We start from the raw sequence: 16,626 nt of genomic DNA on the forward strand, positions 1-16,626 counted from the left end.
GGCAGGCAGGAGGCACCAGAGAACCAAAGCAGGCAAATGGAGAGGGGAGTAGCAGGATATGGTAACTAGCAGAGTTTAGCAGGAGTCCAGCTGGCCGCTTGCCTAGATGCTGCCACGCTGTCGTGATTTGTGTCCTTATTAGCTTTCAGTGCCACTGTGCACAGAACAGATAGGAAGAGGGAGGTTCTTCCTACCCTGTACAAACACCCAGGCAGGGTTGCTCCAGCTCTGGGAGCATGTCTATTCCCTCTGCCTAGCCGTGACTGTGTTTGAGTAGGGAGTGGACATCACCGCTCGAGCTTCGATACCCAGTAGGCCATGGGCAGCACTCTGACTGGAGCCATATTGTGTGACAATGTGTCATGTGTCCCTGGTAGCAAAAGGTCTCCGAGTTCAGCAGTTTCCATAAAGAGTGGGGTTGGGAGGGTCTGTGCAGCACCATTTGGAAGAGAGAGGTGCCTTGTTTTGTGGAAACTCCTGGAGCTGCCACGTCACTCCTGATACCCACTTGAGCCCTTCAGTGAATGGCAGGTAGCTGGTTTGATTTTCAGTTGTGAAGCAAGTGCCGACCTGCTGTGGGTGTTGTTGTGAGCCAGACGTCTGGTTGGGAGGAGAGGTAAAGCTCCACCAGGGACAGCTGGAGGCAATATGCCAGCAGAGGTCAGGACTGGGCATAATGTCTCCAGGAATGCACCTCTCCTCCAGCCCGCCATGCCCCCTCACAACCTGACTGCTGCCCCATGGCTGCTATGCAATGGTGGATGCTAGGGTTAGCCACAGCCCGTACCTAGTCAGCCATGGACCAGGTCCCCACTGGAGCCTACAGCATTGCTGGCTTTGCTAGTCTATCTCCTCCAGTAGCCAGACACAGTGGAGGGAAGGGGTACACAGGCACTGTTTCCCCTCTTATGTACCCCAGCCAGGATTGGGGCCTCTGTCTGTACCATGCACAGCAGGACACTGTTGGACTCGACAGGGGCTGGATATAGGTGTGTTGGTGGCTTTCCATACATGTGAATAAGGGAAATGGGTGCGTGTGCGGGCAATCCGATCTCATGCTTCAGGGCAGTAACCTTCACAGTGGGCTGGATTCTGCTCAGTCTCACAGGAGTCACTGGGGATCTACACCATTGACGTGCCTGGAGCAGGGTTGCTACAGTAGCACTCTATTTCGCTTATGCTTAAGGATGCTGTCGTTCTGCCTGATGCCCACCCTGGACATAGAGTACCAGTCTCCATTGTCCTGCTCTGCTTAACTGCTGGTAACCAGCTGAAAAAGACAAGAGCCCTTGTTTATTCCACCCTTATTGTGTCCTGATGCTAGCTATTGCATCAGTGGGCATGGGCAAGGCGAGAAGTAGGAAGGGGTAGCGGTCCGTGGGCTTGATCACTCTTGGCAGACGCTCCGTCACATCCTGAATTCTAGCTCCAGGCAAGCAGCACGCTTGGGAGTGGTGGTCGTGGAACCCCCATCCCTAGGACTAGGCATCCCATGCCTTCTGGTCATGGTGTCTCCTTCTGATCCCTTCCCTCAGATGACTCTTCCAAACCATTCTCCGCCGTAGTACCTGTGCTGAGAGCCTGAAAATGGTTACTTACCTCTATCTGCATTGGGGATACATGGGTTCTCCTCTTTCTTCCTTTGGAGATCATATGCTGCCAATTTTCTTCCCCGTTCTGCACTGCCTTCTCTGATTCTTCAGCATGCTGTGCCTGCAGTACCAAACACTAACTTCTATCCAGAAAGTCTATAAGGTGGATAGAAAGCTGGCTAGATTGTCTGTCTGGCTCAACGGGTAGTGATCAACGGCTCAATGTCTGGTTGGCAGCCGGTATCAAGTGGAGTGCCCCAGGGGTCTGTCATGGGGCCAGTTTTGTTCAACACTTCATTAATGATCTGGATGATGGGATGGATTGCACCCTGAGCAAATTCGTGGATGACACTAAGCTGGGGGGAGAGGTAGATACACTGGAGGGTACGGATAGGGTCCAGAGTGACCTAGACAAGTTGGAGGATTAGGCTAAAATAAATCTGATGAGGCTCAGTGAAGACAAGTGCAGAGTCTTGCAGTTAGGACGGAAGAATCCCATGCACTGCTACAGGCCAGGGACCGACTGGCTAAGCGGCAGTTCTGCAGAAAAGGACCTGGGGATTACAGTGGATGAGAAGCTGGATATGAGTCAACAGTGTGTCAGTTGCCAAGAAGGCTAACTGCATATTGGGCTGCATTAGTAGGCGCATTGCCAGCAGATCGAGGGAAGTGATTATTCCCCTCTATTCGGCACTGGTGAGGCCACATCTGGAGTATTGCATCCAGTTTTGGGCCCTCCACTACAGAAAGGATGTGGACAAATTGGAGAGAGTCCAGCGGAGGGCAATGAAAACTATTACGGGGCTGGGGCTCATGACTTATGAGGAGAGGCTGAAGGAACTGGGCTCGTTTAGTCTGCAGAAGAGAAGAGTCAGGGGGAATTTGATAGAAGCCTTCAACTACCTGAAGGGGGGGTTCCAAAGAGGATGGAGCTCGGCTGTTCTCAGTGGTGGCAGATGATAGAACAAGAAGCAATGGTCTCAAGTTGCAGTGGGGGAGGTCTAGGTTGGATTTGGGGCGGGGGGAAAACTATTTCACTAGGAGGATGGTGAAGCGCTGGAATGGGTCACCCAGGGAGGTGGTGGAATCTCCATCCTTAGAGGTTTTTAAGGCCCGGCTTGACAAAGCCCTAGCTGGGATGATTTAGTTGGTGTTGATCCCGCTTTGAGCGGGGGGTTTGGATCAGATGACCTTCTGATGTCTCTTCCAACCCTAATCTTCTATGATTCTAAGGCTAGCTCTTCTGGAGTCCATGCACTATGAGGTCCTGGGGTTGATTGTCCATCCGTAAAAGAGAACTGTCTGAGTGGGGACAGAGCTCTCTTTGTTGAGACTGAGAGCTGCTCTGTGCTGGGAACTTACATTGTCATAGCTGCATCTCTTGGGGTGTAACAAATCCTCACTCCTAGGAGATGGGGCTATGCCAACCTAACCCCCGGCATAGACAGCACTAAGGCAACAGAAGAATTCTTCTGTAAACCTAGCTACCGCCTCCTGGGCTTAGGTGGTCCACCTCCCCCTATCAGCGTAGGTCGTCTCCACATTGAAGGCTGTAGCATCACAGCTGTGCCGCTGTAATGGTTTAAGTGAAGCCATAGCTTGAGGTTTGGTCTTTCATCAGTGACTCTCACCAACTAGCCATTAGCGTTTTGTTTTGTTTAAAATTAAACATTTCTTGCAGATTCTTAGTTATTTGAGTTGTGCATGTTGAATTTTTTTTTCCCCCTTGAGTGAACACTAGCACCAAACCAAGCAGTGAAGGAAACCAAGCCCACAGCTCTGTTGCAATGCTGCCTGCCAATGCCAGTAATAATTAACCAGATGAATGTTCAGGGTTGCCCTGTGGTGAGGGGTGCCCCTACCTACCGAGGGCATCCGTATTCCAGAGGTGGGTGCTCACATCTGCATGGACTTGTCTAAACACCCTCTTGATATCCGTGTAACCTCCAGGCTTGGCAACTCGGTGGGAGTTTGCATTGCTGCTTTTGGTGCCTCATGTGTTCTGTAGGATTTTGTGCCCATGCTAAGCTCATTCCACCAGCTTTCAGGTCCACTAAGGTACTAGCCACCTGTGAGGACGGGATCTGGATCAGAACTTACCCCAGCTTGAGGTGGGTTTGGGCCTGCTCTGGCTCACAAATAATAAAGGAGAAGAACTTGCTACTTTTTTCTTTTTTTGAATAGAAAATGCATCATGGTGGCTGTTACGCTAAGCCCCATTGCTTAGCAGAGCAGCAGCCACAGTCTCTGGAAATAGCTTATTCCCTAATATCTCCACCTGCCGCTTGTTCTAAGAGCCTGTTTAGACGCAGCCACCAGGTGACTTGCATTCTCATTCACCTCCTCTTGAACTTGCTGGCCAACTGAATTCCCTGTTCTGCCCCTGAGGGTATGTCTACACTACGGAATAAGGTCGAATTTATAGAAGTCGGTTTTTTAGAAATCAGTTTTATACATTCGAGTGTGTGTCCCCACAGAAAATGCTCTAAGTGCATTAAGAAAAGGAGTACTTGTGGCACCTTAGAGACTAACCAATTTATTTGAGCATGAGCTTTCGTGAGCTACAGCTCGCTTCATCGGATGCATACCGTGGAAACTGCAGCAGACTTTATATATACACAGAGAATATGAAACAATACCTCCTCCCACCCCACTGTCCTGCTGGTAATAGTTAAGCTAATAGGTTAAGTTAAGGTAATAGGTAAGCTATTACCAGCAGGACAGTGGGGTGGGAGGAGGTATTGTTTCATATTCTCTGTGTATATATAAAGTCTGCTGCAGTTTCCACGGTATGCATCCAATGAAGCGAGCTGTAGCTCACGAAAGCTCATGCTCAAATAAATTGGTTAGTCTCTAAGGTGCCACAAGTACTCCTTTTCTTTTTGCGAATGCAGACTAACACGGCTGTTACTCTGAAACCTGTCTAAGTGCATTAACTCGGTGGAGTGCTTCCACAGTACCAAGGCTAGAGTCGACTTCCGGAGCATTGCACTGTGGATAGCTATCCAACAGTTCCCGCAGTCTCCGCTGCCCATTGGAATTCTGGGTTGAGATCCCAATGCCTGATGGGGCTAAAACATTGTTGCGGGTGGTTCTGGGTACATATCGTCAGGCCCCCCTTCCTTTCCTCCCTCCCTCCGTGAAAGCAAGGGCAGACAATCGTTTCGCGCCTTTTTTCCTGAGTTACCTGTGCAGACACCATACCACGGCAAGCATGGAGCCCGCTCAGGTAACCGTCACCCTATGTCTCCTGGGAGCTGGTAGACGCGGTACGGCATTGCTACACAGTAGCAGCAACCCCTTGCCTTGTGGCAGCAGACGGTACAATACGACTGGTAGCCGTCATCGTCATGTCCGAGGTGCTCCTGGCCACATCGGCTGGGAGCGCCTGGACAGACATGGGCGCAGGGACTAAACTTGGAGTGACTTGACCAGGTCATTCTCTTTAGTCCTGCAGTCAGTCCTGTTGAACCATCTTATGGTGAGCAGGCAGGCGATACGGATTGCTAGCAGTCGTACTGTACCATCTTCTGCTGAGCAGCCATGAGATGTGGATGGCATGCAGTCCTTCTGCACCGTCTGCTGCCAGCCAAAGATGTAAAAGATAGATGGAGTGGATCAAAACAAGAAATAGACCAGATTTGTTTTGTATTCATTTGCTTCCCCCCCTCCCCCGTCTAGGGGACTTATTCCTCTAGGTCACGCTGCAGTCACTCACAGAGAAGGTGCAGCGATGTAAATCTAGCCATGTATCAATCAGAGGCCAGGCTAACCTCCTCGTTCCAATAAGAACAATAACTTAGGTGCACCATTTCTTATTGGAACCCTCTGTGAAGTCCTGCCTGAAATACTCCTTGATGTAAATCCACCCCCTTTGTTGATTTTTAGCTCCCTGAAGCCAACCCTGTAAGCTGTGTCGTCAGGCACCCCTCCCTCCGTCAGAGCAACGGCAGACAATCATTCCACGCCTTTTTTCTGTGCGGACGCCATACCAAGGCAAGCATGGAGGCCGCTCAGCTCACTTTGGCAATTAGGAGCACATTAAACACCACACGCATTATCCAGCAGTATATGCAGCACCAGAACCTGGCAAAGCGATACCGAGCGAGGAGGCGACGTCAGCGCGGTTACGTGAGTGATCAGGACATGGACACAGATTTCTCTGAAAGCATGGGCCCTGCCAATGCATGCATCATGGTGCTAATGGGGCAGGTTCATGCTGTGGAACGCCGATTCTGGGCTCGGGAAACAAGCACAGACTGGTGGGACCGCATAGTGTTGCAGGTCTGGGACGATTCCCAGTGGCTGCGAAACTTTTGCATGCATAAGGGCACTTTCATGGAACTTTGTGACTTGCTTTCCCCTGCCCTGAGGCGCATGAATACTAAGATGAGAGCAACCCTCACAGTTGAGAAGCGAGTGGCGATAGCCCTGTGGAAGCTTGCAACGCCAGACAGCTACCGGTCAGTTGGGAATCAATTTGGAGTGGGCAAATCTACTGTGGGGGCTGCTGTGATGCAAGTAGCCCACGCAATCAAAGATCTGCTGATATCAAGGGTAGTGACCCTGGGAAATGTGCAGGTCATAGTGGATGGCTTTGCTGCAATGGGATTCCCTAACTGTGGTGGGGCCATAGACAGAACCCATATCCCTATTTTGGCACCAGAGCACCAAGCCGCCGAGTACATAAACCGCAAGGGGTACTTTTTCAATAGTGCTGCAAGGTCTGGTGGATCACAAGGGACGTTTCACCAACATCAACGTGGGATGGCCGGGAAAGGTACATGACGCTCGCATCTTCAGGAACTCTGGTCTGTTTCAAAAGCTGCAGGAAGGGACTTTATTCCCAGACCAGAAAATAACTGTTGGGGATGTTGAAATGCCTATATGTATCCTTGGGGACCCAGCCTACCCCTTAATGCCATGGCTCATGAAGCCGTACACAGGCAGCCTGGACAGTAGTCAGGAGCTGTTCAACTGCAGGCTGAGCAAGTGCAGAATGGTGGTAGAATGTGCATTTGGACGTTTAAAGGCACGCTGGTGCAGTTTACTGACTCGCTTAGACCTCAGCGAAACCAATATTCCCACTGTTATTACTGCTTGCTGTGAGCTCCACAATATCTGTGAGAGTAAGGGGGAGACGTTTATGGCGGGGTGGGAGGTTGAGGCAAATCGCCTGGCTGCTGGCGATTACGCGCAGCCAGACACCAGGGCGGTTAGAAGAGCACAGGAGGGCGCGGTACGCATCAGAGAAGCTTTGAAAACCAGTTTCATGACTGGCCAGGCTACGGTGTGAAAGTTCTGTTTGTTTCTCCTTGATGAAACCCCCCGCCCCTTGGTTCACTCTACTTCCCTGTAAGCTAATCACCCTCCCCTCTTCCCTTCAGTCACCGCTTGCAGAGGCAATAAAGTCATTGTTGCTTCACATTCATGCATTCGTTATTCATTCATCACACAAATAGGGGGATGACTACCAAGGTAGCCCAGGAGGGGTGGTGGAGGAGGGAAGGAAAATGCCACACAGCACTTTAAAAGTTAACAACTTTAAAATTTATTGAATGACAGCCTTCTTTTTTTTGGGCAATCCTCTGTGGTGGAGTGGCTGGTTGGCCGGAGGCCCCCCCACTGCGTTCTTGGGCGTCTGGGTGTGGAGGCTATGGAACTTGGGGAGGAGGGTGGTTGGTTACACAGGGGCTGTAGTGGCAGTCTGTGCTCCAGCTGCCTTTGCTGCAGCTCAACCATACACTGGAGCATGCTGGTTTGGTCCTCCAGCAGCCTCAGCATTGAATCCTGCCTCCTCTCATCACGCTGCCGCCACATTTGAGCTTCAGCCCTCTCTTCAGCCCGCCACTTACTCTCTTCAGCTCGCCACCCCTCCTCCCGGTCATTTTGTGCTTTCCTGCACTCTGACATTATTTGCCTCCACGCATTCGTCTGTGCTCGGTCAGTGTGGGAGGACAGCATGAGCTCGGAGAACATTTCATCGCGAGTGCGTTTTTTTTTCTTTCTAAGCTTCACTAGCCTCTGGGAAGGAGAAGATCCTGTGATCATTGAAACACATGCAGCTGGTGGAGGAAAAAAAAAGGGACAGCGGTATTTAAAAAGACACATTATAAAACAGTGGCTACACTCTTTCAGGGTCAACCTTGCTGTTAACATTACATACATAGCACATGTGCTTTCGTTACAAGGTCGCATTTTGCCTCCCCCCACAGCGTGGCTACCCCCTCAACCTTCCCCCCTCCCCGTGGCTAACAGCGGGGAACATTTCTGTTTAGCCACAGGCAAACAGCCCAGCAGGAATGGGCTCCTCTGAGTGTCCCCTGAAGAAAAGCACTCTATTTCAACCAGGTGACCAGGAATTATATCTCACTCTCCTGAGGATAACACAGAGAGATAAAGAACGGATGTTGTTTGAACGCCAGCAAACATACACTGCAATGCTTTGTTGTACAATGATTCCCGAGTACGTGTTACTGGCCTGGAGTGGTAAAGTGTCCTACCATGAAGGACGCAAAAATGCTCCCTCCCCAGAAACCTTTTGCAAAGGCTTTGGGAGTACATCCAGGAGAACCGTGAATGCCAGGGCAAAGTAATCCTTTCACATGCTTGCTTTTAAACTATGTATAGTATTTTAAAAGGTACACTCACCAGAGGTCCCTTCTCCGCCTGCTGGGTCCAGGAGGCAGCTTTGGGTGGGTTCGGGGGGTACTGGCTCCAGGTCCAGGGTGAGAAACAGTTCCTGGCTGTCGGGAAAACTGGTTTCTCCGCTTGCTTGCTGTGAGCTATCTACAACCTCATCATCATCTTCCTCGTCCCCAAAACCTGCTTCCGTGTTGCCTCCATCTCCATTGAAGGAGTCAAACAACACGGCTGGGGTAGTGGTGGCTGAACCCCCTAAAATGGCATGCAGCTCATCATAGAAGCGGCATGTTTGGGGCTCTGACCCGGAGCGGCTGTTCGCCTCTCTGGTTTTCTGGTAGGCTTGCCTCAGCTCCTTCAGTTTCACGCGGCACTGCTTTGGGTCCCTGTTATGGTCTCTGTCCTTCATGCCCTGGGAGTTTTTGACAAAGGTTTTGGCATTTCGAAAACTGGAGCAGAGTTCGGATAGCACGGATTCCTCTCCCCAAACAGCGATCAGATCCCATACCTCCCGTTCGGTCCATGCTGGAGCTCTTTTGCGATTCTGGGACTCCATCATGGTCACCTCTGCTGATGAGCTCTGCATGGTCACCTGCAGCTTGCCACGCTGGCCAAACAGGAAATGAGATTCAAAAGTTCGCGGTTCTTTTCCTGTCTACCTGGCCAGTGCATCTGAGTTGAGAGTGCTGTCCAGAGCAGTCACAATGGAGCACTCTGGGATAGCTCCTGGAGGCCAATACCGTCGAATTGTGTCCACAGTACCCCAAATTCGAGCCGGCAAGGCCGATTTAAGCGCTAATCCACTTGTCAGGGGTGGAGTAAGGAAATCGATTTTAAGAGCCCTTTAAGTCAAAATAAAGAGCTTCATCGTGTGGACGGGTGCAGGTTTACATCGATTTAATGCTGCTAAATTTGACCTAAAGTCCTAGTGTAGACCAGGGCTGAGCTATCTGGTTCACTGGCAGCAAGGCAGGTGTGCCCTCTTTTTTGTTAATAGCAGCCAGGTGGCAGCCGGAGCACTGGTTTACTTTGCCAGCCCAGTTCCCTTCCCCTGTAAATCTCTGTTCTGACAGTGGGTGCAGGGGATGAAGGGCTGCACATGTGGACACCAACGGGAGCAAAGAGCAATGACCCTCACCCTCCTGTGTCACCTTTGTAGTCTAGGAGCTTTCAGATTGCCATCTGCCTGAGCTCGGTTACAATAACACTGTATAGCTTAGCCCACCCTAGCCCACAGTGTGAGCAAGACCCACAAGCAACTATCAAGGTTAACCCTTTCACGTCCAGGGATTCCCTGAATGCAGGAAGGATGGTCGAGTGGTTAGGGTACTGACCTGGGACTTGAGGCCTGGGTTAAATTCCCTGATGTACCACAAAATGTTTGTGTCCTTGGGCAAGTCATTTAATCTCTCTGTGCTTCCATTCCCTCTTGGAACAATGAGGGGCTTGGCTGCTACAGTAGTGACTTATACCCAAGATAGACGTAGTGTGCCTTTAGCACTAACAGCTAGTGCACTAGCCCACAAAGCCCAGCAGTGAAATGATCTAACAGCATAAGGCTTTATGGACCCTCCAGTCCCTAGCATCTTAAGGTGCCACGCAGTGCTAAAGCCCACCAATTTAGGGCACAAAGCACTGTCCTGCAACTGGGATTGCCTTAAATTGCTTACTTCTGTTGTACTCCTAACAAAGGTTTGATCTTTGGCCCTCCCTGTGTAATGGTTCCTCTTGGGACCATCAGATCCAGCAGGTAACTGCTCCTTAGTTGAGTATTATCTTGCACACAGCAGAGTAACAAGCTGTTCTTCTGGGCCATCATCCCCATGCAAAGAAACCACTCCTAGATTAACTCTGTCCACCCTGGAGTAATTGTTCCTAACTGAGTCATCCCTTCCCACTCCCGCCCCCCGCGTAATTGTTCCTAGTAAAGTTCTATCCACTCCTACTTGAGCCATCTCTTTCCCACCCCACTGCATCATTGCTACAAATGAGCCATGTCCCTCCATCTCCACTCCATCCACAGCTTTCCTTGCAGCCCTGGCTGAATCAGGGCCTGTGACCTTGCCTGGCTTTGAAGAAGCACGAGGGTCCCTGCAGAATGCCTGTTTGGATTCCCGGTGGAAAAACTATGATAGAGATCATGACCCTCCAGCTTAACAGTAGTGGCCCAGGCAGTGGCATTTACAAGTGCTTGCGAAAAGCACATTCACCATTACTAGCCATGCCCTAATAGGAGAGCAGCTTTACCTAGTTAGTCCTGCTATGGCTGAGCTGGAATTAAAACCACTCAGGACTTTGCAGCCTGTAAAAAGGGATGGTAAGTGTGCAATGACAGGGAGATTAATCAGCCCTAGCTCAGCCTGTATTTCCGTAGCAATAATTCCTGATGAGGAAAGGCAGGAATCATTGGGGAAATTTCCAAGCGCTCAGCAGAGGAGGCGGGGAAAAGGAGAATGAAACTGTCCCTGGATTTGGCTGCCTCCACGTGAGTGCTGCTCAGTCTTGGAACAGATGCAGCCAGATGCTGTAGTGCTGTGTAAGTGGGGAGGGGAGGGGAGAAAGCAATCAGGGCCTCCCCTGCTTAGCAATCAGGGCCTTCCCCACTAGCCTATATATGCCCACGTCATTCCCACAGAAGTCGGTGGGAGTTTTGCTTGCTTAAACCTGCCAGATTGGGCACTTTGGATGGTGTCTCATCCAGTGGCTGCCCTCACTGGTGAGCGAAATTCACCCCTGCACAGAGGCCTATGCACCACCTAAGTACTTGTGTTGAGAATGAAGGGGTGCTTGAGCCTTGCGCTGCTCCCCTGCATGGTGGGTTTCATCCTACATGTAGCTATGCTGCACGTGGGGACTGGCACCTCCAGGAGCGTCCGCGCTGGCTTTGTCGGGTGAACTGACAGAATGGAACATCTCGGAGCCACGCTGAGCTAGCCTGAGCTGGGCAATCAGAGACCTGCCAACCCTGCGTGTTCCTTGTGTATCCCATCAAGGGAAACAAGGGGAAGGTGCTTCTGAGACTACTGATTAGGTTCTGCCCTTACTCAGGCTGAGTAGTGATGGATAGGTCTGAGCTAACCCCAAGTGAAATCCCTGGAGTAGTTTGACTTGAATGGTGGTAATGTAGGTGGGCAAGGCAGGCAGGTTTGTGCCCCCAACAATTAAATGACTGAAGGGGAGTAAAGAGATGTGTAATGTCCCTTTTATCCTGGCACGCAGAGGGCTGGTCCGGGGCAATTTAGGATACTGACACTAGATGTCTGCTCAGGCCTAATTTTGAAGCCTAGCCCAGACCCGAACGCAAGCCGAGCCTAGCTGACCCGAACCCAACCCACGAGTGTCAAGTCATCTTCAGACCCAACCTGAACCGGACTTGTCCCCTAGAACCTGTCAGTGCTGCTGTCTCATCCTTAGGGCTCAGCCTGGTGGGGGCTTCTCGCTCCCCATGCCCATTGCCCATCTCTGTCGGCATTCTCCTTTTTTTGTTTTGAGAGAGTGCAGCAAAAGGGGGATGGCCAACAGAAGCAGTACATGGAGCTGCTGCCACTGGGTTGACCCCCTGGGTAGGAGGTGCTCGGAGACCATCTCGGCCTGCGTGGGTCAGGCTCTTTTCAGATCCAACCTGGCCTGAATGTGACACTTATAGTTGGGTCCCGTCCAGTTCAGGATGGGTCTCGAGGCTGTAACTGACAGCGTCCCACTCTGTCTGGTTAATGGCCCGTATGTTGGCCTGGCTGGGCATAAGTACAAGCTTTTAAAATTGCACCCAGCCAGCCCAACATACGGGCCAGTCGCCATCCAGCTGGAGAAAACAGGGAAGGAGCTGCTGGATCCGCACTGGAGAGGCGATATGCTGCTGGGGCTGATGGTTTGTAGCAGACCATCCTGGCCAGTGACACAACGAGACCTGAGCTGCCTTCTCCGCTCCCAAACAAGTGGTTCTGGCTGGGTGTGTAGTCCTAGAGGCTGGCATGTGCCATGCTGGGCTAGTCCCATTGACAACAGGACTGTGTGGAAAAACTGCAGGGCTGTAGTTCTGCAGACAGCATGTCACCAGGCAGCTGTCAGAGGGCCAGGGATATGTGCAGCTTCTGCTCTCTCCGCTGAGCTCAGACACTGAGAAATGAACTCTTCTTCCTTACAGGCTCCTGATGGCCCCCACGCCATGTGCGGGAATTGTACAATCTTCAGACTAAGGATGATGCATATGATTGGCACGTCGACCCCCAGGCTAGTCATGAAAACACTGGTCTCTGCTAACCATGTGGCAAACAGCTGTGGCTCATTCTCCTTGTTGTCCCTGGAGAGGTGCCACTGGTGGATGATCTTATCGGCCAACACACTCCTGCAAGTGAGCCCGTACATCCGTGACTAGTACCCAGGCTACAAAACGCCGCAATTTCAGCTCTCCCTGGGTAACAGGTATGGAAAGTTCTTGGGGGTGGGGTGCGGCTCCTGAGTCTGAGTGGATATTGTACCATGTTGACTCACTGTGGTTGACACAAGATAACAGATCTAAATATATTGTAGATCTAATCGGAAATGGAATGGGCTCAGTGCCCAGCCAGCATCGCTTCTGAGGGTGACTCACTGAACCTGGGAGGTAGGATAACTGGAGCATGACTTTAGAGCAGGGTAGAGAATTTCTCACCACTGGCTAAAATCCTCCAGCTGAGAGGTTCTCAAGCCCTGATCTGTGGAGCAGGCAAGTCACATGGTGCTGGCTCATCATCCTTTCCAGCTGCTAAACTGCATTAAAAGAAACTACAAAACCATTAGCTATTTTCCCATGGAAGCAATCCTGTGGCTGCTGCGTGATGATGGCCAATGGGAGGGGAGGTGGCTCAGAGCTTTTGTGAATGGGAGGGGAGGTAGGTATGAGATGACCTCTCTGAGATGTGATCTATGCTCTGAGTTAGTCAGAGACCCCTCCTCTGGCTCACCCCCCTTCTGGGATAGAAACTGCAGAGCTAGAAAAAATGGAGTTTGTCATTTAAACTTAAGGTGACCAGATGTCCTGATTTTATAGGGACAGTCCCGATATTCGGGGCTTTGTCTTAAATAGGTGCCTATTACCCCCATCCCGATTTTTCTCACTTGCCATCTGGTCACCCTGTTTAAAGTTACCCTTCCAGGTGGCTTGTCAATGACTGACTATGCAAGGCTGTGCTCTGAGGCAGGGGCTGGATTTGCAGTGCGGGAGGAGGTGGGCTTCTCCCGGGAGGGGAGCTGCCTATATTCTGGATGGAATTAAAGCTCTTAGTGTTGGCCTAACTGTTCTCCCATTGAAGTCCGTGATCAAATGCACATTCACTACACCAGGAGCAGAGTTAGACGCATGGTGAAAACCCTGCTCTTTGGGCAGGAGGGAGGTAAGATTGCTCCAGACACGGAGCATGTTCAATGGCAGCACTTACAGCTGCTCTAGTCCGCGTGGACTGGGAGAGTGGGGGCATAGAGATGCCCCTCCCTTCCCAGCTGTACCCTCACAGGGCCTGGAACTCTGCCAGTAACACAGGCCAGCCTCCCTAGCCCATGCTTCAGGGGCTGTGCTGGGGGTAGGCTCACTCCAGTCTCCAGCTCCCTTGCCCAGGGCAGCTATAATAGCTGATGTAACAGAGTCAGGTAGTGAAACAGGTTTGGTAGTGAAACCCACTCCGTCCCTTCTCTTTAACCCCCTTGTGATATGAAAACAAGGGGACCATGAGCTTGTCCCAAGTTAATTTACATGTGTGTTCATCCTGTGAAACTCATGGCCACATGATACTAGCAGATCAAACGGTTTTAAACAGGGAGATGAGATTTTAAGCTACTAATATGGCCTGTTCTTATGCAAGGTGTAAGTGTAATCTTGGAGGCAGAAGGTGATAGTGTGCCGGGGTCAGGAAGGAATTGAGCTAAGTGTCTAAGGTGAGGGTTTCACTTCATACTGAAGCATGCGGTACAGGCTACCACCAGAGTCAAGACCCCAGATGTGAGGGGCTAACCCTATCCTGAAAGGCAAACCCTATGAAGGAAACCTCAGTCTGAATAACAATGTTTTGTCCTGATCCGTTGATCTCAAAGCACTTTAGCAAGGAAGCCAGTTATCATTTTACACATGGGGAAACTGAGGCACAGAGCACATGCACACAGCAGGTAAGTGGGAGAGCCTGCACTAGAACTCTGCTCTCCTGACTCCTAGCCTGGAGCCCTAGCCACGGGCCTGTACTGCCTCCCTTTTACGGTGCTTTGAAAAACACCAACTCGCAGTGGGATTATTCCCAGCCACATGCTAACTTCATGTCCGGGGCAGGTTACGACGTCAACCCTCAAGCGCAGCCGCAGCTTGGTGTCTTTGCCATAGAATGCAATGAAGAATCGCTCTAACTCCCTTTCCTCATTAAGTCTAGGATGGCTGCTCCTGCTCGTAGTCTTTCCTCTTTCCGTGCTGTCGGGCTCCGCTCACCTTGGGCAAGGTCACTTCTTCAGGGCTTGCCTGTCTGCCTCTGACAGGAGCCATTTATCAGCGGGGTGTATTGGCAGCCTCTTGCCGGTAGATAGCAGTGAAGAGTGCAGAGCTGTTGGCCAAAGAAGGCAGGGAGGGGAAAAAGCCGAGGGCCAGCTCCCTGTGGTACATTTTCTATTCCTAGTGTTTATTTTCAGGCTAAGCAATGGGTCTTCCTCCTCCTGCTCCTTGGGGAGGACTCCCTCATCTATGGCCTAATGTAGTAGATCTTGCTGCCAGGAAGTTTCTGTTTACATTTTCTCTCCTACTTACCGTCTCCAAAACCTACAACAGAGGGAGAAGTGTATCTCTGTCCTGCCATTCTCTCTAATCATGAGGGGCCAGATCCAAAGCTGGTATCAATCAATTTACACCAGCTGAGGAGCCAGATTAGTGTATGAAAAGCATTCCAGATTTACACCACTGGATCTGGGAGCAGAATTTGGTCCCTTCTTCTTAGCAGCTCACAGGTTTTTAATATGGAGATACACCTATCTCATAGAGCTGGAAGGAGCCTTGAAAGGTCATCAAGTCCAGTCTCCTGCCTTCACAGGAGGACCAAGTACCATCCCTTATTTTTGCCCCAGATCCCTAAATGGCCCCCTCAAGGATTGAACTCACAACCCTGGGTTTAGCAGGCCAATGCTCAAACCGCTGAGCTATCCCTCCCCCCGACAGTTCCTTGTGTCATGTCACTCCTCCCAACAGGGGACATGGGGCATGAAAATGGTATTTTCAGAGTGGTTTTGCATAAAAAAATCCAGTGTGAGGCGTTCCCTTGCCATGCACCCCAGCAGCTTCCAAACAGGAAGGGCTCACTCAAGCACAGCCAGGATTTGCCACCACTCGGCTAGTCGATGTGTGTTTATAGCTTCCTTGTGATGAAGGCAGCAGGACAATTACCCTCCTGCCTGGCAGGGCCTGGGGAGAAGTGGGTAGGGAAGCACTAAGGATGGAGGTGTGCAAACGTTTTCGAGGCAGTGACAGGCACATCTACAGTAATAAGTAGCAGTTAGCACGTAAGCAAAGTTTTGCTTGGATTGCTTTTGACAGGACGTCATTAGTCTGATGTATATGTGGCTGAGGAGTATTTATAATGTGCTCTCAATGCAGCCAAATTGCTCTTTAATTTGGTGAAACCAATAAGTTGTTTTTATGAATCCCCATAGCTCAGCATGTGGCATTTTCATACTGCAGGAGCACTGATGGTCTTTTCTCTGCAGCTGTGTCTATGCCCTGAAAACTCAGTGAGGAGTGTGCAGGACAGGAGTTTCTCCCTTGTAGTGTGTGTATTCTTAGTGCTTGTGTCTGGTAAGGGGGCTGATCCAAATCAGGGAAGAGATTCCCTTTGACTTCAATGGGCTTTGGATCAAGCCTGGAATTGGTGCTAATGTGGCATGGCTCAGCTCGGGTTTTTACTCTGGGTTTCCATACGTCCTACTAGCAAGCTGTACCACAATCATGGACACAGAAGGGTCTGATAGAAGCTGTGTCTCCTGCCAGGACTTTCTTGTGGCACCAACAGATTCTGCACACTTTAAGCATTTGTTTAAAAATGAAAATTGGACCAACACCTTCCAGAGTAGTCACTAGTTTGGGGTGCATCAGTTTTGGGGTGTCCAGCTTGAAACCAAGGGCCTGGTTTTTTTTTAGAAAGTGCTGAGCACCTGCAGCTGCCATGGATGGAGTTGTGGGTGTTCAGCATCTCAGCAAATCAGAGCCAAGAGACAGACTTTTCAATTGCTGAAACCTCCCAGCTGGGGCCAGATTTTGCAAGGAGCTCTTCTGAAAATCTGGTCTAGTGGCTAGAGTGCTGATTGGCACCCAGGGTACATTGGTTCTGTTCCTGGCTCTGCCATGGATCTGAGTGATCTTGGGCAAGGCGCTGCCCCTCTCTGTGCCTCA

The 16,626-nt window shown here is 50.8% G+C and overlaps 1 protein-coding gene across 2 annotated transcripts in view; it reads left to right on the plus strand.

The window, feature by feature from the left end:
* The window catches only part of RPH3AL (rabphilin 3A like (without C2 domains)), a 165,756-nt gene that overhangs the window by 104,607 nt on the left and 44,523 nt on the right, over positions 1-16,626 (plus strand). For both annotated transcript variants that reach the window (XR_012665301.1, XR_012665300.1), the window contains exon 9: positions 12,379-12,656. The gene's annotated coding sequence lies outside the window, so the exon portion shown is untranslated. The remainder of the gene's footprint in view (positions 1-12,378; positions 12,657-16,626) is intronic.

This window comes from Caretta caretta, chromosome 17 (assembly GCF_965140235.1).
Source record: "Caretta caretta isolate rCarCar2 chromosome 17, rCarCar1.hap1, whole genome shotgun sequence".
In the NCBI taxonomy this organism is placed as follows: Eukaryota; Metazoa; Chordata; order Testudines; family Cheloniidae; genus Caretta; species Caretta caretta.